General features: G+C 45.6%; 1 protein-coding gene and 1 long non-coding RNA gene across 2 annotated transcripts in view; one reads left to right on the top strand and one right to left on the bottom strand.

The window, feature by feature from the left end:
* LOC113267572 (uncharacterized) overlaps positions 1-26874 on the bottom strand; it is a 108329-nt gene that overhangs the window by 56147 nt on the left and 25308 nt on the right. Inside the window, exons 6-8 of the long non-coding RNA XR_008960266.1 lie at positions 21948-22133; positions 14365-15235; positions 2952-3126 (exon numbers count right to left, since the gene is read on the bottom strand). This is a non-coding gene — a long non-coding RNA (uncharacterized LOC113267572). The remainder of the gene's footprint in view (positions 1-2951; positions 3127-14364; positions 15236-21947; positions 22134-26874) is intronic.
* SCNN1B (sodium channel epithelial 1 subunit beta) overlaps positions 19490-26874 on the top strand; it is a 53437-nt gene continuing 46052 nt past the window's right edge. Inside the window, exon 1 of the mRNA XM_026515602.4 lies at positions 19490-19567. The gene's annotated coding sequence lies outside the window, so the exon portion shown is untranslated. The remainder of the gene's footprint in view (positions 19568-26874) is intronic.

The following is a 26874-nucleotide window of genomic DNA, read 5'->3' on the forward strand; positions in this document are numbered from 1 at the left end:
GGGAGGGAAAGAATTCTATGGCAGAATGGGGGTGGGGAGGGCAGAACAATTCACCCAACTGCATTTATCAGGCTAGGCTAACTGCGATAATAAACAACCCCTAAGTCTCAGTGACTCAGTACGATCAAGTTGATTTCTCACTCATGTTACAATTAAGTGCTGGTTGGGGAGAGGGCAGGTGGGGCTCTGCTCCACACAGTCATTCAGGGATCCAGGCTCCACTGCCCTCCCATGGGGTGTCAGAGTTCTCCATGGGGTCGCCTGCATCCACCTGGCAGAGGAGGAAAAGAAAGACTGAAGGGAGGAGGGTGACCTAGGAGGTTTTTATTGATTAGGATTTGAATAGGTGTTCAAGCCGTGGCCATGAGTCACAAGGCCCCACTGTCCGCACGGGAGCCTGGGAGATACAGTCCAGCAATGAGCCCAATAAGTAAGAACCCCCCAGTTGAGTGAACACATAGCATTCTGTGCTGCACCAGACTTGGGAAGATAGGGAAAACTCCTGCAGGGCTGGTTTTTAAGCTGATACCTGGCGGGATGTTACATAAGAGCTACAAGATGAAGGGAAGAAATGAAGGAGATGAAGGAGAAATTGAGAAGGGCTGTGTTGCAGACCAGTATCACTGTCAGCAAGAATGCAGAGCCTGGCCGGCTCAGTCAGAGGAGCATGAAACTCTTGATCTCAGGGTCGTGAGTTTGCGCCCCACACCGGGTGCAGAAATTATAAATAAATAAACAAACAAACTTTCGAAAGGAAGGAAGGCAGGCAGGCATAATTCTTATCTTCCTTTAAGAATGCATAGCATTGACAATCATGGCAGGTGGAAGGAAAGAAAGTTCTGCTTGTCTAGAGGGCAGAAGGCAAGCCATGGTGGGGCTGAACCAGGCAGGTCATCATAAGTAGGGTTAAGGAATTTACCCTAAGAGTAATCAAAGCCAGGGAAGGTTTCTCAACTGAGGATCAAGGTGGCATTCTAGAAAAATCTCTCTGGCTTCTGTGTGGAGAAGAGATTGGAAGGGGACCAGAAAAGATACCAGAAGAGCAGCGGTCTGAGGAAAGATGGCAATGTGAGCTACGGGAGTGGCTGTAGGAAGAAGGAGATGGTTCCAGACATGAGGAAGTGAGACTATTAGAATTCATGATGGATTAGATGTGCAACTAAGCAGAAGACTGGAATTGAGGACAAGGGCTGGATTTGCATCTCGGACAAGTGAATGGTCAGTGATTCCATGATTCCATTTGCCCAAGAAGGGCAACCCTGGCTGTTTGGAGGGTTTCTAAACATTGGGCTTGTTGAATTTTTGTGCTTAGGGGACATGTACAGAGGGATCCCTTGCAGGCAATTATCATTGGGTCTTCAGGCCCAGTGGAAGAAATGAGCACACTGCATCATGAAAATCAAGAAAAGAACTAGTTTCATGAAGGTGTGAGTGGTCCACAGGATAAAGGAAGAGCTGAAAACCATCCATCCGTCAGGGAAGTCAGTGACATTCACGACAGCAGACTGCAGAGGACTGATGAGAAGGTGGGGAGTGGGAGGCAGATGTGTGGGCAGCTCAGTCGGGGCATGGCTGAGGAGGGAAGGGATTCAGGACAGTGTCTGATGGGTCTTTGATATGTTAGCCAGCAGGTGTTCTTCATTTTGAGAAGGAAGGAAGGAAGACACCTTTCCTTGACTATCTTGGCCCTTTGTAAGTTCTTTGGAACTAAAACACTATTCTGGAGAAAAGAGTGGTGAACCCCAAATTCATTAATTTAACAAATAACTATTAAACACTTACTGTGTGACAGGCAAGCACCTGCTGGGGGTTAGGCAAACGGAATTACAGCGGTGTCCCCAGCATCCCCAGATCCCTGTCCTACTGAACTTGCATTCTAATGGGGCAGTACTCCTAAGATCTGTTTCTACTCACAACACTTCTGACACCAAATGGACGGGAGTTTTTTCCCCTACATCAACCCATTTTCCAAGTCTCTGGACACCTGCTGGCTGTCCTATCATTTAACTCGACTTGGGCACTAGCTACCTGGAATTAGCACAGACCCCACAGGTTAAGGACTCAGTTCCACAAGACTGCCCCACTTCAGATGCCTGTCATAAGTGATGGGTGTCCACAGTGCCCACATTTCTGTCCAATTTGGCTACAAAGTTGGGGATTCCTACAACTATCTGTCAGGTTTGATAACATCCTGGAACAGCTCACAAAACTCAGGGAAACATTTTATTTCCATTTCCTAGTTTTTTATAAAGGATACAACTCTGATTAGGGCAAGGCATTGGGGGAGAACACTCGGAGCTTCCACGTCCTCTCAGAATGTGCCACCCCCCCACCCCAGCATCTCTATGTGTTCACCAGCCCGGAAGCTCTCCAAACCCCATCTTTTGGGGGTTTTTATGGAGGTCCCATTATTTAGGCATGGTTGATTAAATCATTGGCCATTGAAGATTAATTCAATCCCCAGCCCTTGTCTCCTCCCACCAGGTGGAGGGAGGGAATAGGGCAGAGAGTTCCAATCCTCTAATTCCCTGGTTGGTTTCCCCTGGCAACCAGCCCTGTTTGCCCACCAAGAGTCACCTCATTAGCATAAACTCAGGTCTGGTTGGAAAAGGCTAATTATGAATAAGAAAAAACACTCTTCTCACCCCATCACACTGGAAATTCCAGTGATGGAGAGGACATAGGAGCAGGGTTGGGAAGAAAAATCTGGTGTTCAGTTTTGGGTGATTATTCATTTGATGATTATTAAACATCCATGCGAGGCTGTCAAGCAGACAGAGAAATGTGTGCTTAGATTTCAGGGAAGATGCTGGAGATATTTATTTGGGAGTCTTCAGCATATAGCTAGCTCATCTTTAGACTTGGGATTGGTTGATATATAAGTTTCTGCTTCCTGGAAGAAGAAGCCAGAAAAAGAAATTACATTGTTACAGGAAAGTAAACAATCTTACCTGTTTCCCATCCAAGCTTGTGGAATGAAGTTCATAACTTCTCCATTAGAACTGGTTGCGGTTCTCTAAACCCATCCAGGCATGACCGAGCTGGAGCCAAGCAGGGTTAGGCTTGCTGGGAGGGCGGAGGAAGGCTGCAGAGCTTCCAGCTCTCTCCAGGCCTTCTGTGTAGCACCTGGAAATCAACAGCCCACTTTGTATCTTCAATAATGATTTGTCTGTCATGCCTGCTAGCATTGTTTTCGCCCTGCTGAGACTTGTCAGTTGAAAAGCCAAAAAGAACGCATCTGGCTGTTAGAGGAGCAAAACATTGCCAAACTAAGGGTATTTAGAACAAGTTTTCCATTGTTGGGGGTCATGGGTAATCAACTACGTCATCAACAAATAATACTAACAACTAATAATTAAGCCCAAGCTATGGGCCCAGCACTCTGCTAAGAGCTTTGTATTCATCGTCGCATTCTAACATTAAACCTGGGAAGTATTATTATATCCCCAGTTTTACATATATAAATAAGCACAGAAAGGTTAAGTGATTTGCATGAGGTCACACAGCAAGTAAATCAAGAAGGAGGAGGCAAACTCAAATGTGTCTGACTCCAAAGTCCTGTGCTTTGGAGGAATAAAAACAGGAAATATCAGAAGCCTCCCATTCCACCACTCTGCATGCAGTGGCTAGAGAAGGTATGCAGGTCTGGGTCCCACAACACCAGCCTCCTCACTGGCCCTTAGCCCAGTGACTGGCATATCACTGGTGTCCAGAGCTTGCTGAATGAATGAATGATTGAATGAACAAGCACACAAAAGAATGATTAGCATCACCACATTGCATCGTGCTTAGCAATCAGCAAGCCTGTCTCTCCAGCTAGGCTGTGAGCTACTGGACGGAACAGACACATTTGTACATATTTTAACAAACGGCGTCAAACCTACTGGGTGGAGTTTATATACAGTTAAAGCCCTGGACTCTGAAGGCAGCTCGCTCAGTTGCCAACCATGCCCCCTCTTCTATACTCGCTGTGAAACCTTGAGCAACTTAGTCAACCTCTCCGTGCTTTTATTTCCTCCTCTGGAAAATGGGGAGATTAGTAATACCTATACCTTAAAGATATTTATCAAGATTAAACAAGACCTTGGTAATAGTAAGGTGCTCAATAAACATCAGATGTGTGTCTGAGATGCCAGACAGAAAGAAGTCCCTGGTTGTCCCCTGCTGGGGACAGGTACAGTTTGAACCCTGTAGCCTAGAGTAAGTAGCATTTCTGAAGGTGTATTATGTTCCAGGGACTGAGCTAAGCACCTTATATGCAGCATTGCATTTAATCCTTACAACAGGAATACAAGATGGGTACTATTATTATCCTGCACTCCTGATAAGGAAGACGGAGGCTGGGAGAGATTCAATTATTGGCGCAAGAGTCACAAAGCAAGTAAATGTAGATTAAGAAATTGGTATATGCTCCGTAAGGCTAGGAGCCAGGTCTATGGTACCGGAAAAACAGAAACGAACCAAGGCTTTCAATCAGAGGGAAGTTCACACAAGGAATGGATTACACAAATGAGCCAACAGCTGAGAAGCCAAGGAGGGGATGGTGCCTGTCTTCACAGCAGGGGCACGGGGAGCAGGTGGCGTCCCTCTCTGGGGCCACTGAAGAAGAGGCACTAAAACCACAGCAGGGGCTGCCAGGTGAGAGGCTAAGCCATAGAAGAGACTCACCGAACCTGGGAAGAGGGGAAAGGCCTAGCTCCTCCCTTTGTCCCACCATCCCGTCTCCTGCCAGTCCCTCCTTCTGCCTCAACGTAGCTGGAAGTCAGCTGGCCAGCTGGTGGTGGCACCTCGGAAATGTCGTTTGCGAAAGATCAGGGAATGGATCTAAGATCAAACAGGTCGATGACCCGCATATTGTCTTGTTTGCCATTCGAACCGCAGCGCCTCGCATGGCGGTCGGCACATAGGAGACACTTCCTATATACGACGGAAAGACGGTAGGGAGGGGGGAAAGCGGATTGCTCTGAACCCGGAGGCAGCAACCTCAGATGCCTGCAGAATCCAGGCAGCTTACATAAAGGCATGGTGCAAACTGGTTATAGGATTATAGGATTGTGTCAAACCGGGGGGGCGTGCACACCCTTTCTAAATAAGACGGCCCTACAAGGCTGAAAGCTGGCACGCAGGGTCGGTGTTGCCAGATTGGCTGACTTTTCAGGAAAAACTGAAAATCCTCACCTGCCAGTTAAATGCACTTAGTAGATTTTTGTAAATGTCGGCAAAGAAATCAAATCCAGGTGAGCCTGGGACATCTCATTGGGCCAGAAAGGAAAGGGGAGCTTATCAAAAACTATTTAGGGTCATGGTCAAGTCAAGAGGACACAGGGCCAGCCTGCCAGGGCTCCCACTTGATTGAATTGGGTCATTTTTAAGCATCAAAAAGAAAGAATGAATGAGTGACCCTAGAATGGATCCCGGAACAGAAAAAGGACATTAGTGGAAAAACCGAAGCCTAAATAAAACTCTGGTGTTAGGATAATAGTAATGTATCGGGGCACCTGGGTGCCTCCGTCAATAGAGCATGTGACTCTTGATCTCGGGGCTGTGAGTCTGAGCCCCATGTTGGAAGCAGAGATTACTGAAAAAATAAAATCTTTTTTTTTAAAAAGGTAACAGTAATATGTCAATATTGATTTCTCAGTTTTTTCAAAGGAACCATGTAACATTAAGATATTGTTAGGGTACCTGCATAAGAGCATATGGGAACTCTCTGTACTGTCTCTGCAACTTTTCTATAAATCTAAAATTATTCCACAACTCAAATTTATTTAAAAAAAATAATGAACGCAACTGAATGAAACACCTTGATGGTCTTTTCAAAGATCACTGAGTTCATGATACTGAGAGAGAACAAGAAAGAATTTGTTAGGTGGCTGTTAGATCAAATCTTTACTCTGAAAAACAGGTATTAAAGGGGAAGAAAAATTTTTTTAAGTGGGCTCCACACCCAATACGGGGCTTTAACTCACAGCCTGAGATCAAGACCTGAGATCAAAAGTTGAAAGCTCCACTGACAGAGCCACCCAGGTGCCCCTGAAGGGAAAGACTTTATTCTGCCCTAGTCAGTGAGGGGAGGAAGCTCTTCTTGACAGAATGATGCCTCCTCATAAATGATGAAGGGAGAATAGCACTAGAGTTTTATAACCGCGGATGAAATAATTGACTCAGGCAACATTATCATTAGATGCTGAAACCATGAGGTGAAAGGTTCAAGGAAGGCTGAATAGTCACGTGGTGCCAAATCCTCGGCCCACAGAGCTCTTACTGGTTACAAGTGAAGAAATAACTTTACAATGCAGGGATCGGCTTTTCACCGCCTGAACCCACTAATCAATCTTAGCTTCGCTAATGCGACAGCTGGTGACTCTGAGCCTTCTGGGGTGATGCAACAGGACACACACAGCACCACCTAGGAAGAATTCTTGCCAAAAATGTCTGGCCAAAATCTGATCAGATCTTTAGATCTAGCTTCTAGTGTACTGGAAATACAGGAGCAAGAGGGTCAAGTTAAGTACATCGCAAGAAAGCAATCAGACAAAGCCAAGAAGGGAGGGCGTTCTACCAGTAAGACAATGGACTTCGTTTCTCCAACAAGTCAATGACCTGGAAAAAAGGGAGGAGGAGAGAGAGGAGCGGCGATTCTAGGCTTAAGGAGACTTATGAGATATGGTCAGACATAATTTGTGGACTTTCATTGGGCCTGGTTTGAATCAAGTGTAAAAGACATTTGGGGGAAATGTGGATATGGAGGGATTCGACGAGAGCACAGATTTGGGGTTTGTTTTGTTAGGTGTTACAGTGGTATCGTGGCTCAGTAAAGAAGGGTGTGATTTTTTTTAAAGGACGCATATTGAAATATTCAGGGATGAAATGGCATGTTGACTATAAATACTTTAAAATACTTTAGCCAAAAAAGAAAAAGGAGATAAAGCCAATATGGCAGAATGTTCACAGTTGCTTTATCTAAGTGACGTATATAAGGATGCTCATTATATGAATCTCTCTGCTTTTCTGTATGTTTGAAATTATTCACAATAAAGAACAAAAGACAAGTGTAGGCTGAACAAGCATTCATTTATCTCACAAATATTTATTGAGCACCTACTATGTAACAAGCACTGATCTAGGCATTGGGGCTATAGTGATTGAAAAATGTTTTAAGTCCTTGCTTGCCTTCCTGGGATTATATCCAGTTGGAGAAGAAAGACAATCAAGAAATCAAGCAGGCAAACTATAACGTATGTCAAAGTAGAATGTATGACAAGTTCTACAGAGAAAAACAAGGGCAAGAAAATAAGGACAAGAAGAACATCGATATTGGGTAGATATCACTATTTTATGTGGGATAATCTAGAAGACCTGTCTGAGGGGTTGACATTTGAGCAGAGACCTAAAAGAACTGAGAAAGAGAGCCACTGGGGTACCTGGTCGAGGAGCAAAGGTTTAAAAGCCGTAGTAATAGCAAGTACATAGGCCCTAAGGTAGGAGCACGCTTCGGGGTATTCAGGAAGCAACAAGGAGGCCAATGAGCGTCACGTGGAATGAAAAGAGTGAGAATAGTAGGAGATGAGCTCAGAGAAGTAGTGACGAGGAAGGAGGGTCGAAATAATGGGGAAACTTACAGGCCATTCCAGCTCTTACTCTGAGCAAGATGGAAAACATGGAAGGAGGGACATGACTGGACTTAGGGGTTTTATTTTTTTTTTTTATGGAACATCTAAACATACAAAAGTAGAGAGAATAGTATATGAACACTCATATACCCATCACACAGTTTCATCACTGATTCATGCTGAGTCATCCATATCTTCCTCTCCACCCGAATAGATTATTTTGAAGTAAATCCCCGACATCTTGTAATTTCATTTGTACATATATATATATATATAAGTATATATATATATCTTTAAAACATAAGGTTCCTTTTAGAAAACCCACAACAAAACCATCATCACACCTAAAAAAATGAGCAATAAATCCTGAATTTTGTAAACTATCTGGCGTTCAATTGTCCCAACTGTCTTACCAATAATTTTCATAGAGTTTATATGAATCAGCATCCAAATAAGAATAAAGAATCACAATTGTTAAAAGAACTCTTGAATCTATTTTACTCTCTAGGATTCTCCTTCTTCGGTTTCACTTTTATTGAGATACAACGACATACAGCACTGTGTAAGTTTAAAGTGTAATCACAGCACAGCGATTGACTTATATAAATCGTGAAATACTTACCACAGTAAATTAGTTAACATCCATCACCTCATATAGACAGATACCGAAAGAAAGAAAGAAAGAAAGAAAGAAAGAAAGAAAGAAAGAAAGTTTTTATTTTCTTGTGATAAGAACTTTTAAGATTTACTCTCTTAGCACCTTTTAAATATACCTATGGCAGTGATAACTATAATCATCACATTGTACATTACATCTCTGGTATTTCTTTATCTTATAATTGGAAGTTTGTACCTTATGACTACCTTCCTCTATTTCCCCTACCCTCCACCCCCTGCCTTGTAATCACAAATCTGATCTCTTTTTCTAGGAGTTTGTTTTATTTTTGTTTGTTTTTAGATTCCACATATAAGTGAAATCATACAGTTTTTGTCTTTCTCTGTCTGACTTATTTACTTAGCCTAATGCTCTCAAAGTCCATCCATGTTGTTGCAAATGGCAGGATTTCCTTCTTTTTTCACAGCTGAATAATATTCCATTGCACAACTTCTTTATCCATTCATCTGTCAATGGACACTTAGGTTGTTTTCATGTCCTGGCTACTGAAAATGATGCTTCTATGAACATAGGGGTGCAGATGTCCCTTTGATATAATGATTTCATTTCCTTTGGATTTATACCCAGTAGTGAAATTTCTGGATCACATGGTAGTTCTACTTTTAATTTTTTGAGGATCCAGGATTCTCCTTCAAATCTATTTTTCTGTTTTATTTTTCTATTGAAAAAACTGGGTCATTTGTCCTGTAGAGTTTCCTACCATCTGAATTTCGTTGCTTATATCCCCATGGTACTATTTAACATGTTCCTCTGGATTTTTTCATAAATTGGTAGTTATATCCAGAGACCTGATCAGATTCAAATTTACTTTTTTGGGGGGGAGGGGGCAAAATTATTTCATTGATAATGTTGGGCACTTTTGCTAGAAGATGCGTAATGTTTGATTGCCCCTCGTGTCATTATATAAGCAACCAAAAATGATTTTTGCCTACATCTATTAATTCTTTAGAAGTTTCAAAGTGTTGACATTTCATTTTTTCCTTCTTTCATTAGCTGGAATATATATATATTCACATACCTATTCATATATATATATGTATATATTCATATACATATATATATATGAAAAGTTTCCTACATCAGCTATTTGATTACCCTGCATAGGACAGGCAGAATACATGCCTGGCTCTTTCCCTTTATAAATTTTCAAAATAATGAATTAATTCCCTAGTCCATTCCTTCTCTATTGCCGGGTAACAAATTGCCAACATAGTGGCTTAAAACAATGCACATTTATTATCTCACGGTTTCCGTGGCTGAGGAATCCCAGCCTGGTTAGCTGGGTCCTCTGCTGCAGTCTCTCACCAGACTGTAATCAAGATGTTGGTGGGTTCTGTGGTCTCACAGAAAGTCTTGACTGGTGTAAAGATTTGGTTCTGAGCTCACGGACTTGGTTGGGGAGGGGATTACACAAGGGTGTTAACACTAAGAGGCGACCTGTGGGGGCCACCCTACGGTTGTCCTGCCACACCCAGCATCCTCCAGAGGTGACTGCTGAGTTTCTTTTGTTTGCTTAGTATGACCTGGATTACTTAAATCTTTTTTTTTTTTTTAAGTAGGCTCCACGCCCAACATGGGACTTGAACTCGTGACCCTGAGGTTAAGAGTCTCATGCTCTACTGACTTAGCCAGCCAGGCGCCCCAGTATGACCTCGATTATTAAAGCATAAAAGGATTATTCCTTGCTGCTATGTGGAAACTACAGGGCAGGGGAGCATGCCATAGGAATCCCCACAGCTTCATCGTTTGCTACCCCAATATTAAATAATATGTTTTAAACATCATAATGAGACAGAGACTGTGAGAACAAGCCCCAAGTGAAAAACATTACGCACCTGGAGCACTTTCTGTTGGCTGTTATTGTAAAACCGCATCTCCGACGGAGCAGAACCAGGATGCGGCCATGATGCGGCCCCGTGGCCAAGCGGGACTTAAAACAAGGGACCCTGGCTCCAAAAAGCACCAACGAGCTGCCTGACTTACCTGCCAATATCGACCAATCAAGAACGAGGCCCTTCCAACCAATCAGGACAAGGCTCTTCCAACCAATCAGAAGGAGGCATTCCCCCCTTCCCCTCATTAGCATATTGGCGGGGAGTGGGATTCTGAGCGGGAACTTTCTCTAAATAAGCGGGGACTCCATGCTGTTGGTGCTGCGTCTTCTTCCAGCTGGAGCCCCAGTAAAGCCTGTGTCTTTGATTTTGGGGTCTGGTCTCGTTTCCGTCATTGTGGGGTCCCCAAATCTGACTCCAGTAACAGTACTATGTAAGAGTAGACATTTGGCTGCTGCCATTTTATTGTTGTTGAAATGGTTATTGTTCCATATGTGATTAAACTCTTAATTTTTAAGGCTACATAATTGCTGACTTTTTAAAAGCTGCCCGGCCTGTTGCCGCCTGTGGCCCCACACTAGCCAGAAGGGTTTTGTCTGTCAGTAGACTGAACCAAATGAAGGTCTCCTGTATTCTTTCCCAGCATGAACTGTGAGTTCAGGCCACTTCAGTAGCAATTAAGTAGCTTCAAAAGTGAATCTGACTCATTAAACACTCAGTTGTCTGAGAGGACTTGGTCCTAAATTGAACCCGCCTCTCCTATTCTTTTTTTTATTTTTTTAAAAAAGATTTTCTTTATTTATTTGTCAGGGAGAAGGCACAAGCAGGGAGAGCTGTGGGCAGAGGGAGTGGCAGGCAGAGGGAGAAGGGGGCTCCCCGCTGAGCAAGGAGCCCTATGCGGGATTCCATCCCAGGACCCTGGGATCATGACCTGAGCCACAGACAGATGCTTAACCCACCCCCTGAGCCACCTAGGCGTACCTCCTATCCTTTTTTTTTTTTTTAAGTGTAAACAATGTTTATTAGGGTTTTTCAAGTTTTTATTTATTTTTTAGGGCTTTTCAAGTTTTTAATTACATGAGTGACATATGAAATACTTTTTTAAAGATTTACTTACTTTATAGAGAGAAAGCGGAAGCAGGAACAGCAGGGAGAGGGGGAGAGAACCTCAAGCAGACTCTGTACCACCACCCCCCCTCCAGAGCCCAACCCAGGACTTGATCCCATGACCCCAAGGTCACTACCTGAGCTGAAACCAAGAGTCGGATCCTCAACCGACTGCGCCACTCAGTAGCAGTGTTTCCTCCCTTTCATTCTAGAGGTAATCATGATGTACTGTATGGTGACTAACATAATATAATTAAAAAAATATTATTAAAAAAAAACAAACATTTCGGCATGTATTCTTGTAGAACTTTGTCTTGCATTTACATAAACATATACGTACTTGTTAAAATGAATTCTGTTGTTTTATATGGTTTCTATGTAAATAATGTTATATTTCAGGCAGTGTTCTGCAACTTGCTTCAATATCTTCAAAAGTGAGTGTGTCTGGGGAGGACAGGCACAGGACAGGGAATATAATCAATGATACTGGAATAGCATTGTATGGTGACAGACGGTAGTGGTGAGCACAGCATAACGTATATGGTTTTCAAATCGCTATATTGTACACCTGAAACTAATGTAACGTGTGTCAATTACACTTCAATAAAAAAAATAATCATTAAAAAAATAAAAGAGCATATAACAAAAAAAAGTGACTCTGACTCATTAAACACCCAATTGTTGGGGAAGACTTGGTCCTAAATTCTCTCACACCCAGCACATTATGTCAGCTACTCCTGAAAAATACACCCAGAACTTAACTACTTCTCACTACCTCCATGTCACTCACCCTAGTCCTTGCTTCAGCTCTTGCCTTCCTATGATCCATTCTCGACAATTCTTATAGAGTGAGTCTTTTCAAATTCTGGTCAGATACAGCCAAAATTACCAAGCAAGGTACTTGAGCAGATATTTGTACACCCATGTTCATTGTAGCATTATTCACAATAGCCAAAAGGTGGAAACAATCCAAATGTCCATTAGCAGATGAATGGATAAGCAAAATACGTCATATATACATACAATGGAATATTACTCAGTCTTCAGAAGGAAGAAAGTTCTGGAGCACCTGAGTGGCTCAGTTGGTTAAGTGGCCAACTCTTGATTTTGGCTCAGGTCATGATCTCAGGGTCGTGGGATCAAGCCCCATGTCAGGCTCCATGCTCAGTGGCAGTCTGCTTCTCTCTCTCTCCCTTTGCTTCTCCCATGCTCTCTCACTCTCTCTCTAAGGTAAATAAATAAAATATTTTTTAAGAAAAGGAAGAAAGTTCTGTCACGTGCTACAGCATGGATGAACCTTGAAGACATTATGTTATGTGAAATAAGCCAGACATAAAAGCACACATAGTGTATGATCCCACACACATGAGGTACTTTGAGTGGTCACATTCATAGAGAGAGTAGAATATTGCTTACCAGGGCTGGAGGGACAGGGGCCTGGCTCATTATTGTTTAATAGGTATTGTTTCATGGGTACATTATTGTTTAATGAGTTTCAGTTTTGGAAGATGAAAATATTCTGGAGGTGGGTAGTGATAACGGTCAAGCAACAACATGAACGTTCTTGGTGTCACTGAACTGTACACTTAAAAATGCTTAAAGTGGCAAATTTCATGTACATATATTTTATCACAGTGAAAAAAAATACGTTAAAAATTTTTCACTTAAGTTATATCACCCCGAGCCCTCCAAAGGCCCTCCACCTCAACGATTCAAGACTGAAGTCCCTACACTGGCCCTCCTCCATGTTTTGTCCCCCCTCCTAGCTTCCTCAAAGCCCCTCTTCTCCTAGTTCACTTCCACTGCAGACTGACCTCCTTACTGCTCCTCAGACACATCAGGCTTTTTCTCTGCCTCAGGGCCATTGCACTTACTGTTCCTTCTGCCTGATACATTCTCCCAGATATCTGCAGGGTTAGCTCCCTCACTTCCTGTAGGCTAACCATCCTATTTAAAATTCAACCTCCATCCACTCTCCTTTGGCCTGCATTTTTCTCTCCAGAGCAGTTATTACCATGTAGAAAAAAACTTTATCTTATTTATTGTCTGTCTTCCCTCACTAGCATGTAAGAGTATTAGAGTGTTTTCAAGTCTCCAAACAACCTGACCTTTCTCAGGATTCCTGGATGCAACTGAAAACCTCAATGGCAAAGTTGTGAAGTTTGTTCCCAGATCTTCTTCCTTAGGTCAAGGCCTCCCGGGAGCTGATTAAATTTTTTCTCTGGGCCAGTACAGAGAGAAAAATGGAAAAGTATGTGCTCCAAGCGACCAGGTGAGCCCTGAGCGCCAGTCTGGCTGTGCCCCGTGGGATCTGGTCTCTGTGGTTAGATTTCTGGGAACTAAATGAAAACTGCCAGGCTTGGCAGTGACCAGAGGCTTTTGAGGCTGGATGGAGGGCGAGGCCAAGCAGGGACAGCCGCACTCATATGCCCACAGGGCAGAGACAAGTGGGCAGGCTGGCTGTGCCAACATTGGGCACCATGGGAGTGGTTCCACGGGGAACCAGGGCCCATTCGACTGCCATGCAGCTGCCGGTGGCCCAGGCCAAGCAGCAATGGAAGACCTGTGCCACCAGTCCTCCTGACTGCTTATTTTCCTGAGAATCAGGAAGTTGATTTTTATGTGCTATTTCCTGACTTTTAAACATTGGCTCAAAATTGTTTTAACGCCATGTGGTCTGACAAAACATGTTTGAAAACTGGATCTCCCCCATTCCCCACACACCCCAGTCTAGGACTACCAGTTCACAACTCCACAGTTTAGCAAAAGGTATGAGAACATGGACTTTGGTTGCAGAGGGGCCTGGTTTTTCCACAGTTTGGACAAATTCCTCAACATCTGCAAATCTGTTTCTTTATCTGTAAAATGGGAACGAAAATAGAACCTATTTCATAAGATGGTTTGGGAGGATGAAGGAAACTTAGCCTACATATGCCTGGCAGGTTGTACCACAGTTCAATAATGCTGGTTACAGTAATTGGGTTGGGGGGACAGAGGGCCTGGGGGAATATTGGGGAGAGATAGAGGAACAACAAAAAGGACAGCATGGTGTCAGCTGTGTGTTGTGGTCAGAGGCAGGGGGGCACCGAAGCATGCTATGGCCTGTGGGAAAGAGACTGGAGATCCAGAGACTCACCTTTGATCCATGGCTTCTGATAAAGATTATGCCAACCAAGTCAGAGCTCCTGTGCTCAGGGCCTCCAGACCTGCAGGTGGCGCTGCACCTCTTAGAAGCTCTCTGTCTCAGAGGGTGATACAAGTCCCAAGCCGCCACTTGGCATTCTGTACTTAAATATGGTGCTTGTCTGTTTGAGCCCAACTGTAGGACTTTACATCTGTGCTTGTCTTAGCTTATCTTCTTAGCTTGGGGCTAGACATTCCAGACTGTCAGGATTCAGTAAAAAAGATGTATTAACTGTCCCTCCTGGTACCTTTTGTAGTTTGGAAAACATTTTCACCAGAATCAGCAGTCTTTTGGTTGCGAGTAACAGAAACCCCAACCCAAGACGGCTTGAGAAAAAAAGGGAAATCTATAGCTTCAGGCACGTGCAATGTCCAAGGGTAGGGCTAGCTTCAGGTTATGTTTGATGTGGGTCACAAGATGAAACTTGATGTGGGTCACATGATGGACCTAGATGACCTGTCATCTTTCCAGCTGGGATTCATTCTTCTTCAGCCTCTTCACAGCAGCAACCCCACATCTGAACAACTCAGAAGCCAGTGGTCCTCCAAAGGAAAAGTCCCCATATAGATTTTCATTGGCTATGGTTAATCTGACTTGGGTCATGTTTCCTCCCATGAATCAATCAACATCCCAAGAGGAATATAATGTGCTGATCACTGGGCTGGGGTTATATCAATCCCCAACGGGGTGGTGATGAATGAAATGAACATCTCAAAATATCTCAAAATACAGACTAGGGATGAGGAAGGGGTGATGACCCTAGAGTTAAATCAGGTGCAGCTGCCTGAAGTAGAAGGAGTGGATGATCAGTGCCTCACTCCTTCTGAAAAGAAAAAAAAAAATTACCTTATTTTTTATGCAAAGTATTGTTTAAATAGTGGTTATAAAGCACAACATCTAACACCCCATTGATCACCAGGGCTGGTTTGACTGATCTTGGATCACCTTTCCTATCTTATCATCTCCTAGAAGTGCATTAACCTGATTAAAGAAAGCAGAAAGACTGTTCTCCCACAATAGTATATAAATATTTTATATAATGGGGGGTATTGGTACTTAGAGACCTCCCAAACCAGTGATGAATCCATCCAGACATGAATTCATCTAACTGTGCCATAATTCAGCCCACAGGTCTTCAACTAGAAAAAAGTTGTGTGGGGGGGCGCCTGGGTGGCTCAGTCATTAAGCGTCTGCCTTCGGCTCAGGGCGTGATCCCGGCATTCTGGGATCGAGCCCCACATCGGGTTCCTCCGCTGGGAGCCTGACTCTTCCTCTCCCACTCCCCCTGCTTGTGTTCCCTCTCTCACTGGCTTTCTCTCTCTGTCAAATAAATATATAAAATCTTTTAAAAAGACAGGAAAAGAAAAGAAAAAAGGGTGTGTGTGTGTTTTTTAATTTGGCCAAGTGATCCACAGTTCTAAACACCTGGCAAAAGCCCATGTAGACATTCTCTGACATCCTTAAGACCAGAGCTCCAATCAAGAAAGGGAAAGAAGCAAGTTCAGTCTTCACAAATTCAAGGCAACTCTGAGAGCATAACTCTCTTTGTCCACAATTGCTTATAATACATATCTTAAAATTGGTTAGCCTAACATCAACCAGTCCATAGTTCTTAGACACCCCCAATGCCATCTCCTCCCACACTGGACATCATGACTCAGACGAACACATGTCATCTGTACAAAGCCGCCCACAGCAATACAGTCCTGGAGAAGACACACCCCAATAATGTCCAACACCAGAAACTGGCCAGGAAAACCCAGGGTGTGAACCAAAAGAAAAACCCTCCCAAATGACCTGGATTGGGTTGAACCATATGAAATTGCCATTTTGTAGGTCAAAGAAAGTAAAATATTAACAATTTCATATGGTCACAACTGAATATACTAGGGCAATGGTTTTCAAAGTGTGGTCCCCTGACATATAGGTTTGGGGCAAAGACCCTGTCAAGAGAAACATGAGGTTGAAATTATTTTCATCATAATGCTAAGGTGTTATTTGCCTTTTTCTCCATGTTGACATTTGCATGGACAAAAAGCTGTGTTTGACAAAAGCATTGGTGGGTAAAATTATGTGAAACTATATTTCCTTCATTTATTTCAACTAAAAAACATAATGCAACAGAACAAACCAGAATCCAGCTGTCCTTTATTAATCCAGATATTAAAAGAGATTTGCAAAACTGTTAACCGATGCCATTCTCCCCACTAATATTTTTTTTTGTTATGGAAAATATTTTTCATAAGGGCATTTTAATTATGTTCACATGTAGTGGGTTTAGTATCTTTATATTTCAATGATTAAAATATTTTTTAAGTATCTGTTTTAATTTCTAATGGGGTAAGTATCAATAGATGTAAACTTTGTGAGCAAAAACTCTCTGGGGTCTTCAATAATTTTTAAAAGTGTGAAGGATTCCTGAGACCAAAATCTTTGAAAATTCCTATATGAGGATAATTTACAGAAAAACATGCATGAAACGAAGTGGAAACAATCAGCATAATAAGAAAACACATACAACTGTGGAGAGAGCACCGAGTTCAGAGACCACAGTATTTGTAAGAGAGACCAATTTTTTAATACAGCAAAGTACAAAGAATAATGAACCAATCACCCAGGGTCTCACCACCCATAACTAAAAGTTAACATTTTGTACTATTTGCTTTCAGTCTTTAAAAAAAAATTAATTAAACTTCCCAGCTCAAGGAGAATTCCTTTGGTCCCCATTCCATTTCTGAACTCTAAGGGAACCACTATCATGAATTCCAGTGGTTTTCTTCCAGTATATACAGTTATAAATTCCTTACAGTATTTTTTAAAATTTACTTGAAATAACTCAGACAGTACACATTAATCTGTGGCAGCTAAGTGCGCAGGCTCTGGGTTAAGACTGTCTGGGTTCAGCTCTGATGCTTCCTACTCGTGTGACCTCGAGCACTTACTGTACCTGTCTGTACCACTTTCCTCGTCTGTAAAACAGGGATGATACGGGTACCTACCCCATGAGGTTTTTGCGAGTTTTCATAGAAGTGCCTGGAACCACACCTGGCACAGAATTAACACTATGAAAGTGTTTACTCTCTATTATTCCAGTTTTCTTGCTTTTTTCCACTCCCGATTTTGAAGTCTATGAACATCCATATACATAGAGAGACTATGTCCTTGTTAAGTGCTGTATAGTAATCCATCGAATGAACATGCCACATTTTATTTTATTTTTTCTCTACTACAAATAATGGCAATAATATACTTCTTTCTACTTGTAGAGGTTCACAGATTTATAGTGTCAAAAATCTTCTTGGTTGACAATTTCTTCAGCAGGGCTCAACCTCTAGAAAGCTCGGTCTCTCTGATAGACAGAACAAAGCTCTCCCAAAGATGCCTATGTCCTCATTCCCAGAATTGTAAATCTGTTAAGTTACATGGCAAAGGGGAAGTAAGATTGCAGACTGAATTAAGTTTGGCAATCAGCTGGCCTAGAAATGGAGAGATTGTCCTATGTTATTCAGGGAGGCCAAATGCAATCACAAGGGTCTCTAGAAATGGAAGAGGGATGCAGAAAGGAGAGAACTAGGGGCGCCTGGGTGGCTCAGTTGGTTAAGCATCTGCCTTCGGCTCAGGTCATGATCTCAGGGTCCTGGGATAGAGCCCCTCAGGCTCTTCACTTAGCAGGAGACTGCTTCTCCTTCTCACTCTCCCTCTGTCCTCTCTCTCTCAAGTAAATAAATAAAATCTAGAAGGAAGGAAGGAAGGAAGGAAGGAAGGAAGGGAGGGAGGGAGGGAAGGAAGGAAGGAAGAAAGAAAGAAAGAAAGAAAGAAAGAAAGAAAGAAAGAAAGAAAGAAAGGAAGGAAGAAAGAAAGAAGAAAAGAAAAGAAGGAAGGAAGGAGAGAACTAGACAGATGGTATGGGAGAAGGAGGCAGCCCCATATTGCTGGTTCTTAAAATAGAGGGAGGGGCCGCAGGCTAAGGAATGCAGGCAGTATTTACAAGCTAGAAAAGGCAAGGAAATAGATTCTCCCCTAGAGCCTCTAGAAGGAACACAGTCTTCCCAGTTCTTGATTTTAGGGGTGTTGGATCTCTGACCTCCAGAACTGTAAGATAATTTGTGTGTATTAAGCTGATACGTTTGTCGTGGTTTGTTACAGCGAGAGAAAAAGAATCCAGTCTCTCTCAATGGTGGGATGGAGAAGGCTGATTTTTGGAGTTTGCAATGGGTGTGTGAAATGAAAAGCCGCGCGTGGAGGATATCGGTAGGAAAGTGGCTGAGAGGATCAGCCTTGGAACCTTGACCTGTTAAAGAGAAGAGAGGAGGAGAAGACGTGAGGACTGGAGAAAAGGGGAGGGCCTGGCAGTGAGCAAAGGCTAACGCAGGGGTGTAGTGGGAGTCAAGGGAGGAAGCCCCGAGGCCCCACCGGCTTGGTAGGCAGTTCGAATTTCTAACGCAGAGGCGGGGCCTTCAGGGAATGACTGGGATCTAAGAGTGACCTTGGAGGGAGAGGCTGAGTCAGAGAGAAGGAGAAGGTCAGTGGGAAAAAAGAGGCGAGCTAATTCCATCTCATAGGTCAGCTGAGGTTCAGGAACAGTTCGGGGAAATCAACTGCAGAAGCCTATCCCAGCAAAAGGCCTAAAATCCCCACCTTGCCCAGAGGGCAATCTGCCCTGGAGGGGGTTGTGGAAGTGACAGGCGTGCAATTTGCACGCGTGTGCTGCGTCTAGGTACACCGCGGGGTAGGACCGAGTGGTTAGGGTGTATGCGGCATGTGATGTGCACCGGGACAGGGCAATGACAGTGGTCTGTGTGGGGGACACGCGGGGGTGGGGGTCCACCTGCACATATTGTGGTATATGTGGGTGCCTTGGGGGTCCGGACGTACGGAGGGGGAACACGGGGCGCAGGGTGCTGCGGGTACGTGGGTGTGGCACGTGAGTACGCGTAAGTGTGCAGGACCGGAGCTGGGTGGCTGGGTCCCTGGACGGTGCCGGTGCCTTGGCCCGCGGTCGGCGCCGCCAAGCTCCGCCTGCGGGCGCTCCCGGGCTTCCCGCCCCCTCGGCCTGCTCCCTCCCAGTCCCCGTGGCCGCGCGCGCTCCCAGCCCCAGCGCCACAGCCACCCGGCAGCCGCCGCCGTCACCGTCCGGAGACACCGCGGGAAACAGGTATGACGGCGACCCCGGGCGAGCACAGGGGCCGCCCTGCCGTGGCGCCTTCCCCCGCGCTCCGTCGGCCGCGCCTCAGTTTCCCTCGCGGGGGCGCCTGGGCGCTGGCGGCGGCTCCGTGGGGACCCGGCCTCGGGGTGCAAGGGGAGGACTGCGGGATGACAAAAGCCCCCGGAGCCGGAGGCGGGGGAGGGGCAAGTCCCGGGAGGGTCGCGGCGGTGGAGAGGGCCGCGGTGTCCTGAGCGCGGAGGGGCGGGGTGAGCTGTCGTCCAGGAGGGTGACACCCGCGAAACTCGAAAGCGCCAACTCTGGCCCGGTGTCGCCGAGCAGAACGGCCCGACTTGAGCCACACAGCATCCCGGGACGGTGGGCCTCCGTTGGGCTCCCATTTCATAGACGGGGAAACTGAAGGGGGGGGGGGGAGCTTGCCTGCGTCCGGGTGACAATTACGAGCCCAGAAGTCTGAACCCAGAGCCTGCGTCCTGGCCTCTCCTGTCAGCCACCAGAGGGGACCCCGGGGGTGGGTTGGCCCCCCCTTAGTGGCCCCCTGCTGGGGAGGAGGCCAGATCCCAGTGCCCTGCTGCCTCTCCCTCAGAGGGGCTCTGGCCTGGAGGCGTGACCCCTGGCAGGGGACAGTTGGGAACAGTGAGTGTGTGCAGTGGCATGGAGCAGGCCCTCCCCACTGCAGTGTGGAGGGAGAAACTGAGGCACAGACAAGTTTAGGCAGGAAGCAGCAGAGCTTCTCCCATCCATGAGAGGCACAACAGCTCCCTCACCTCACCCCCACCAGGGAGCCAGGTCAGGACAGCCAATGCCCACATTTGTCTCTGACAGCAGAGCCCTCCAAGAGTCTACTGGGGGACTTGTAGAAATGTTCCCTGAGGCCTAAGCATCCCTGTGGCCCCCACCTGGCATCCACCAGTGACTCAACCTACCTACCCACTGAACTGTGATTTCAGGAGGACACAGGGATCCATCCACACCCCCTTTGGCTATATATAACCTTCCAACCCCTGCCCTCCCTGCTCACCGAAGGTAACCACCTTCATAACTTGGGATGTTCCTTCTAGACCTTTCCCACACCTATGCAGTCACATATATGCATACCCACAGAACATACGTAAAATGCATAGTGACGTTGTGGGCAGATATTTAACAGAAATGGTATAATCCATCCATATCCTGCACCCACACCCCCAGTCTCCGGCTATCATTCCTTTGTTATCCATGTTGTGCATATAAATCTAACTTGGTCATAAAAATTCAGGGGCTGTTTTTTAAGATTTATTAATTTTAGAGAGAGAGAGTGGGGGGACAGCCCCACCCCACGGGAGAGGGAGTGCAGAGGGAGAAACTTCAGCAGACTCAGCGCTGAGCTGAAGCCCAGAAGTGGGGCCTGATTCCACTCCCAGCCAAAAGCAAGAGCCTGATGCTTAACCGACTGCACCACCCAGATACTCCCCCTGGGGGGGGGGCTGTTTTTTATTTCAGCTTTTTCTGTAAATTGACATCTCTGGGTTAAGTAAGATTTTTGTTCTTTGTCCTAAACTAACTTCACAGGATCTGAATTTGTGGGACAATGTCCTCTCTTCTCCATTGCACACATGCACGAATGCACACGTGCACACACACTCGTGTACATGCATGCACACGTGTACGTGCTTCCGTACAGGTCCACACATATACACGCGCACATGTTCACACGTGTGTGTACCACACACACAAGCACACAATGCACAGGTGCACATATGCACACTTCTGTCTGTGGGCAAGGACAAACACGCACCCCCTCTACCTGCCGTCTCTGCTGAGCCACACCACAAGCTCTGCCTGTCCAGGCTCTGGTGGGCAGAGTTCCCAAAAGGGACAGCCTCCAGGGATCCTCTCTGGATGCCCCCAGTGCCGCCCTCCCCTTCTAGTAGGAGCCAGGGTAATTAGGAAACGTGGCTGGCAGACGGGAGTGTCCTGGGTCCTATTTGTGTCCCACACACTTTCCAGGTCCAGTCTGGGGGATGAGTGTGTGCGTGTGCTGGAACACGTGCCAAGACCATCAACACTTTGGTGGAAAGCCTGAAAACAGCCAGCTGGGGAGAGGCTGGAATCAGGTGGTGCTTGCATTACCAGCCCAGGTCCACCGCTTCCTAGCTGGGGCAGTTCCCTCGCCCTGTGTGAGCCACAGCTTTCTCATCTGCACCAGGGGGGATGAGGACAGTGGCAACCACCCAAAACTGTGGAGGGCATCAATGGGATGATGAAACAAAACACTCACTCAGAGCACGTCAGCCCTCGGTAAGCAGGAAGTCTCATCCTGGACAGGGGAGACCTGGAGATGGTCCCTGGGTGGAGGTGACACTCCGAGTCACCACTGGGTCCGTCATACCTTGTGCACACCCCAATTCCAGGCTGATGATCCCGAGAGCTGAGTGGGCTGGAGGATGAGATTCCTGGGTGTTGAGCGCCAAGCTCAGCTCAGAGGCATCCAGAAGCATCAGGGCATCTGCAACAGGTGAACTGTGTTCCTGGCCTGGAGCAAGGGTGCAGCCGTGAAGTGAGTCAAGGTCCCCACCTTTGAGATATCAGAGACAGCAGAAGTTGCAGAGGCCCACTCTCTGTTTTACATTTTAGATTACTATCAAATTTTAAAAAGTGGGCGATGCCACATAAAACTCCGTATCTCTGGATCCTCTTGAGAAATCAGAAAAGCAGACAACTCTGGACCCAACATTCGGCTGCCCTCTTCGATGGGATGGGCACCCTCCCCACAGTCCCCACCTGGCCCATCCTCATTTGTAAAGAACAGGATACCACGAAACTTAATAACCTAGACTCACAGCCGGCTTCTACATCTCAGCTCTGCCACGGATCAGTGGTGTGGTCTCGGGAAAATTATTTAGCATTTTTTGTGACTCCCTTTCCTCAAAAGGTTATTTTAGGCATTAAATGAGTCAACAACCTAAGCCTCTTAAAACAGTGTTGTGGCGTGTGGTCCGCAGTGTTGATGATGCTGGTGCTCGTGCTGGTAATGGTGATGTTAGCTGCCCGGTCCCCGTGATAGCATAACTTGTACTCCGAAGTGCACCTGCCATAAATAAATGCTGTGGAAACAAAGGGAGGGAGGAAGAAAGAAAGGAAAGGAATGCTTTGAGCCCCTTTTGCAAATAAGATGCTGCCATCCTAGATATTTTTTCTTCCCAAAGACAGGAAGAGGACAGGTTTTCAGGGAAAGATACAAAGACGAGGGGATTCTAAGGTGGGTTTGGAAGGATAGATAGGAGCTTCTGTGGAGCCATAGATGAAGAAGGCTTTGCCCTACAGAGGAGACAGAAGAGGACCTTGAGATCACGATGAGGCTTATGGCACGAAAAGGGATGAACATTTTTTGCATACCTATTATGTGCAGGTGCTCTTAAAATCACCACCCCTGGGGGCCTCACAATGCGCCCAGGAACCAGGTCTGTGATCCCCATTTACTGATGAGTCAGAGGCTCAGGGAGGGTGAGCACTCAGAGAGGGTGGGTCAGTGGCAGAGCTGGGGTCAGACCCCAGATCTGTCTGATCCTAAAGCCCGTGCACCCTCTCTGAGCCTGGTTTCTCCTCGTAAAGTGGAGATAGTCCTACCAAAACCTACTGCACGGGTTTCTTGCGAGGATTAGATGAGAAAATTAATGCACAGACCTCAGCATGCGACCTGGCAGAGAGCAGTTGCTCTGTTATTTTCGTTGGAACAGAGCCTGTGTTTCTCCAGACCTCTCAGCCTCACTCATACCAGATGGGGGAGCCCAGGGAGCGAATGAATGACCTGGGCCAGCGAATCTCAAAGTGTGGCCCGTGGACCACAGACATGGGCATTGGCATCAGCGGGAGCTGGTAAGAAACTCAGATTCTCAGACCCACCCTAGACCTACTGAACCAGAGACTGGGGCTGGGGCCCTGTATTTTTACAAGATCTGCAGGTGATTCTATGTGTGCTGAAAAAATTCAGGATCACTGGCCTAGAGAAAAACTTCAAATGACACCCTTCAGCCAGATGCATCCACCTCCCGCTAGATGGTGAAAATTTTCTCCGCCGGAAAGGCCAAAGCTGCCGGATGTGTCCTAAGACAGAAGCGTGTCCCCCTCCGCGCCAGCCAGTTCCTGAGGGGCCTAGTGGAGTTTCCGGGGTTTTTATTCTTTGGAACTTGCTCTCCTTTCTTGTCTTGCAGCCTCTAGTCTGACCACCTTGAGGGTCTGGGGCAAGATTTGACTTTCAGAGGAACTGAAAGTGAAGGATACCCCAGGCAGCTGAGGACCCACCCCCTCCCCATAAAAAGCCTGTTATTAGACACCCTTCTGTGCCTGGGGGCCTTGGTGGGCCGTCCCTTCCCCCTGGGCCCCCATGAGAACATACGCCCAGGCAAGAGTCCTGAGGTCCTGAGCAATAGGGAATGATCTCAAGACTCAGCAGAAAGAACCATTAAGGAGGTCCCAGGTCAAGTGACAAGGAAGTAAGTCCAGGCTGGGGACAGTAATATACTGCAGAGGACCTCCAGTAGAGAAGTAGGCCCCCTCCATGTGTCCTTTTCGAAGCCCTGATTAAGAGTTATACGCAACTAATGAATCATCGAACTTTACATCGGAAACCGGGGATGTACTGTATGGTGACTAACATAATATAATAAAAAAACATTAAAAAAAAAAAAGAGTGGAAGGCAGTACTGGGGCACCTGGGTGGCTCAGTCAGTTAAGCGTCTGCCTTCACCTCAGGTCATGCTCTCAGGGTCCTGGGATCAAGCCCCATGTCAGGCTCCCTGCTCAGTGGGCAGTCTTCTTCTCCCTTTTCTTCTGCCCCTCCCCCTACTCGTGCACGTTCTCTCTCTCTCAAATAAATAAACTATTTTTAAAAAAGTGGGAGGCAGTATAGCCTAATGGGTGAAAGTGTGGTCTTGCCTTAAAGATCGAAGTTGCTAGGTCTGCCTACTTAAAAATTAGTATTTCCTGGGGCACCTGGGTGGCACAGCGGTTGAGCGGCTGCCTTCGGCTCAGGGCGTGATCCTGGCGTTATGGGATCGAGCCCCACATCAGGCTCCTCCGCTTTGAGCCTGGTTCTTCCTCTCCCACTCCCCCTGCTTGTGTTCCCTCTCTCGCTGGCTGTCTCTTTCTCTGTCAAAATAAATAAATAAAATCTTAAAAAAAAATTAGTATTTCCTGTATGACCCAAACCAAAAGCACCCATAAGCCTACATATCAAATTAGTTAAAAAAAATATCTGTCCCTTCTATGGCAAAGAGTTAATTTCCTGGATAAAGAGCTCTTGCAAATCAAAGACCAAGCACCCCATCCAAAAATGAAAAAAAGAAAAGAGTAAAGGATATGATTTGGCTGTTCACATAAAAGGAAGTACGTAAAAAGAAGCATAAATTCAAACAGATGAGAAGGTGCTCAACCAGTGTTCAAAAAAAAAGAACTGCAGAGCCAGACCACCCTGATTCTGTTTTCCACCTGCCAGATCCCTGGGAAATACTCGGTGTTGGAAATGGGGGTGTGGGTAACCAGCACGCTTCAGTTCTGTCGGTGGGAGCACAAATTGGGGCACCCTCGGTGGGCGGAGTTAGGAAAACTGTCGATACTGAATAGGCCCATACCCCAGGGCTCTGCGATTTCACCTGCAGGAATTTACCCAGTGGATATCTTCGCGTTGGGCACCGCATGTTAGAACAAAGATCGTGAGTGTTGTGCGTAAGAGGAAACAATTGGAAAGTAAACACCCATCAGTGGGAACACCACACAAGAAAGAGAATATGATGTAGCCATTCAGAAGAAAGCAGTAGCTCTTTATGAATGGATGTGGAATCATCTCCCAGATATATTGTGAAAAGGAAAATGCAGGATATGGAACAGTATATAGTATTCTACCATCTCTGTACATAGAGTCCCTTTACAAAAGGACAAGATAAGCATATATATGTAGGTATTTGTATATGCGCATTAAACCCTGGGGACACTTGGGAAGCCTGTGATAGTGGTAGACTTTGGGGAGGGAAGCAAGACGTAACTTTTCATTGCATACATTTGGTACTCTTTAGTTTTCCCCCCAAACTTCCATTATATTAGAGCGATAAACTCCAGCCACACAGGTCTTCTTCATCCTTATTTAAAACAAGCATAACATTAGAGAGAAGGTGAACTCCCTTTTTGACCACTCCCCAAATTCTGTATGTTTCCAAATAAAAAATGAATTACTGTTTTTAAAAGTAGGGTCTTTGATCACAAAAGAGCAAGTATTGTATGATTGCACGTACATAAGATACTTAGAAGAGGCAAATTCTAAGTATTTGGAGACAGATTAGAGGTTACCAGGGCTGAGGGGCAGGGGGAGTGGGCGCTAGTGTTTCATTGGGTCTGGGATGGTGCAAAAGTTCTGGAGATGGATAGTGGTGACGGTTGCCTGACAGCAACCTACTTAATGCCACTGAAATGTACACTTAAAAGTGGTTAAAATGGCAGGGGCACCTGGGTGGCTCAGTCAGAAGAGCGTGTGACTCTTGATCTCGGGGTCTTGAGTTCAAGCCCCACGTTGGGTGTAGAGATTACTTAAATAAATAAAAACTTAAGAGAAAATGATTAAAATGGCAAATTTTATGTTGTGTAGTTTGCCCCAATAGAAAAATTTATAGATGACTCAAAAAAAAAAATAAGTCAGGGCTTTGATATCAGATTGCTTGGGTTCTAGTCCGTGGTTCCACCACTTCTGAGCTGTGAATAATCAAGTGTGTGTACTTCTCTGAGCCTGAGTTTTCCACCTGCAAATGGGGCTGTCCAGGAGTCATGGTTCACAGGAATCCTGCAAGGATTAAATGACTTTGTCCACACAAAGTGCTTGTTCTTCATCTCAGGGACTATCATAGGAGGTCAGGATGGGGAGAATAGGGAGGCTAGAATCAGCCACTGGACCAAATATCAAGACCAGCAGGTTCAGATGGGGACAGTGTCTAAGGAGTGTGTAAAAGCATCATCCATATTTTTATTTTGCTTTGTATTTGCAAAGCTAAAAAATCCTGTGTTTCCATAAGGTAAATTACAAAATATAAATGCAGAAGAAATCTTCTTAGCTGGTGGGAATACACAAAAGATGCAGTGATTCTTAGCCTGGGCCTGCTAACCTCCAGAGAGCAGAATCCCGGCTCTGTGCTTCTCCACTGTGTGATCTCAGGCAAGTTACTTAACCTCTCTGTGCTTCAGTTTTCTCAACTGGAAACTGGAGATGATAATAAGGATTGTGGGGGCTGGGGAGTCGGGCGCCTCTGGTGCCCCTGCAACAAACAGAGCCC

Source organism: Ursus arctos, unplaced genomic scaffold, assembly GCF_023065955.2.
Source record: "Ursus arctos isolate Adak ecotype North America unplaced genomic scaffold, UrsArc2.0 scaffold_2, whole genome shotgun sequence".
In the NCBI taxonomy this organism is placed as follows: Eukaryota; Metazoa; Chordata; class Mammalia; order Carnivora; family Ursidae; genus Ursus; species Ursus arctos.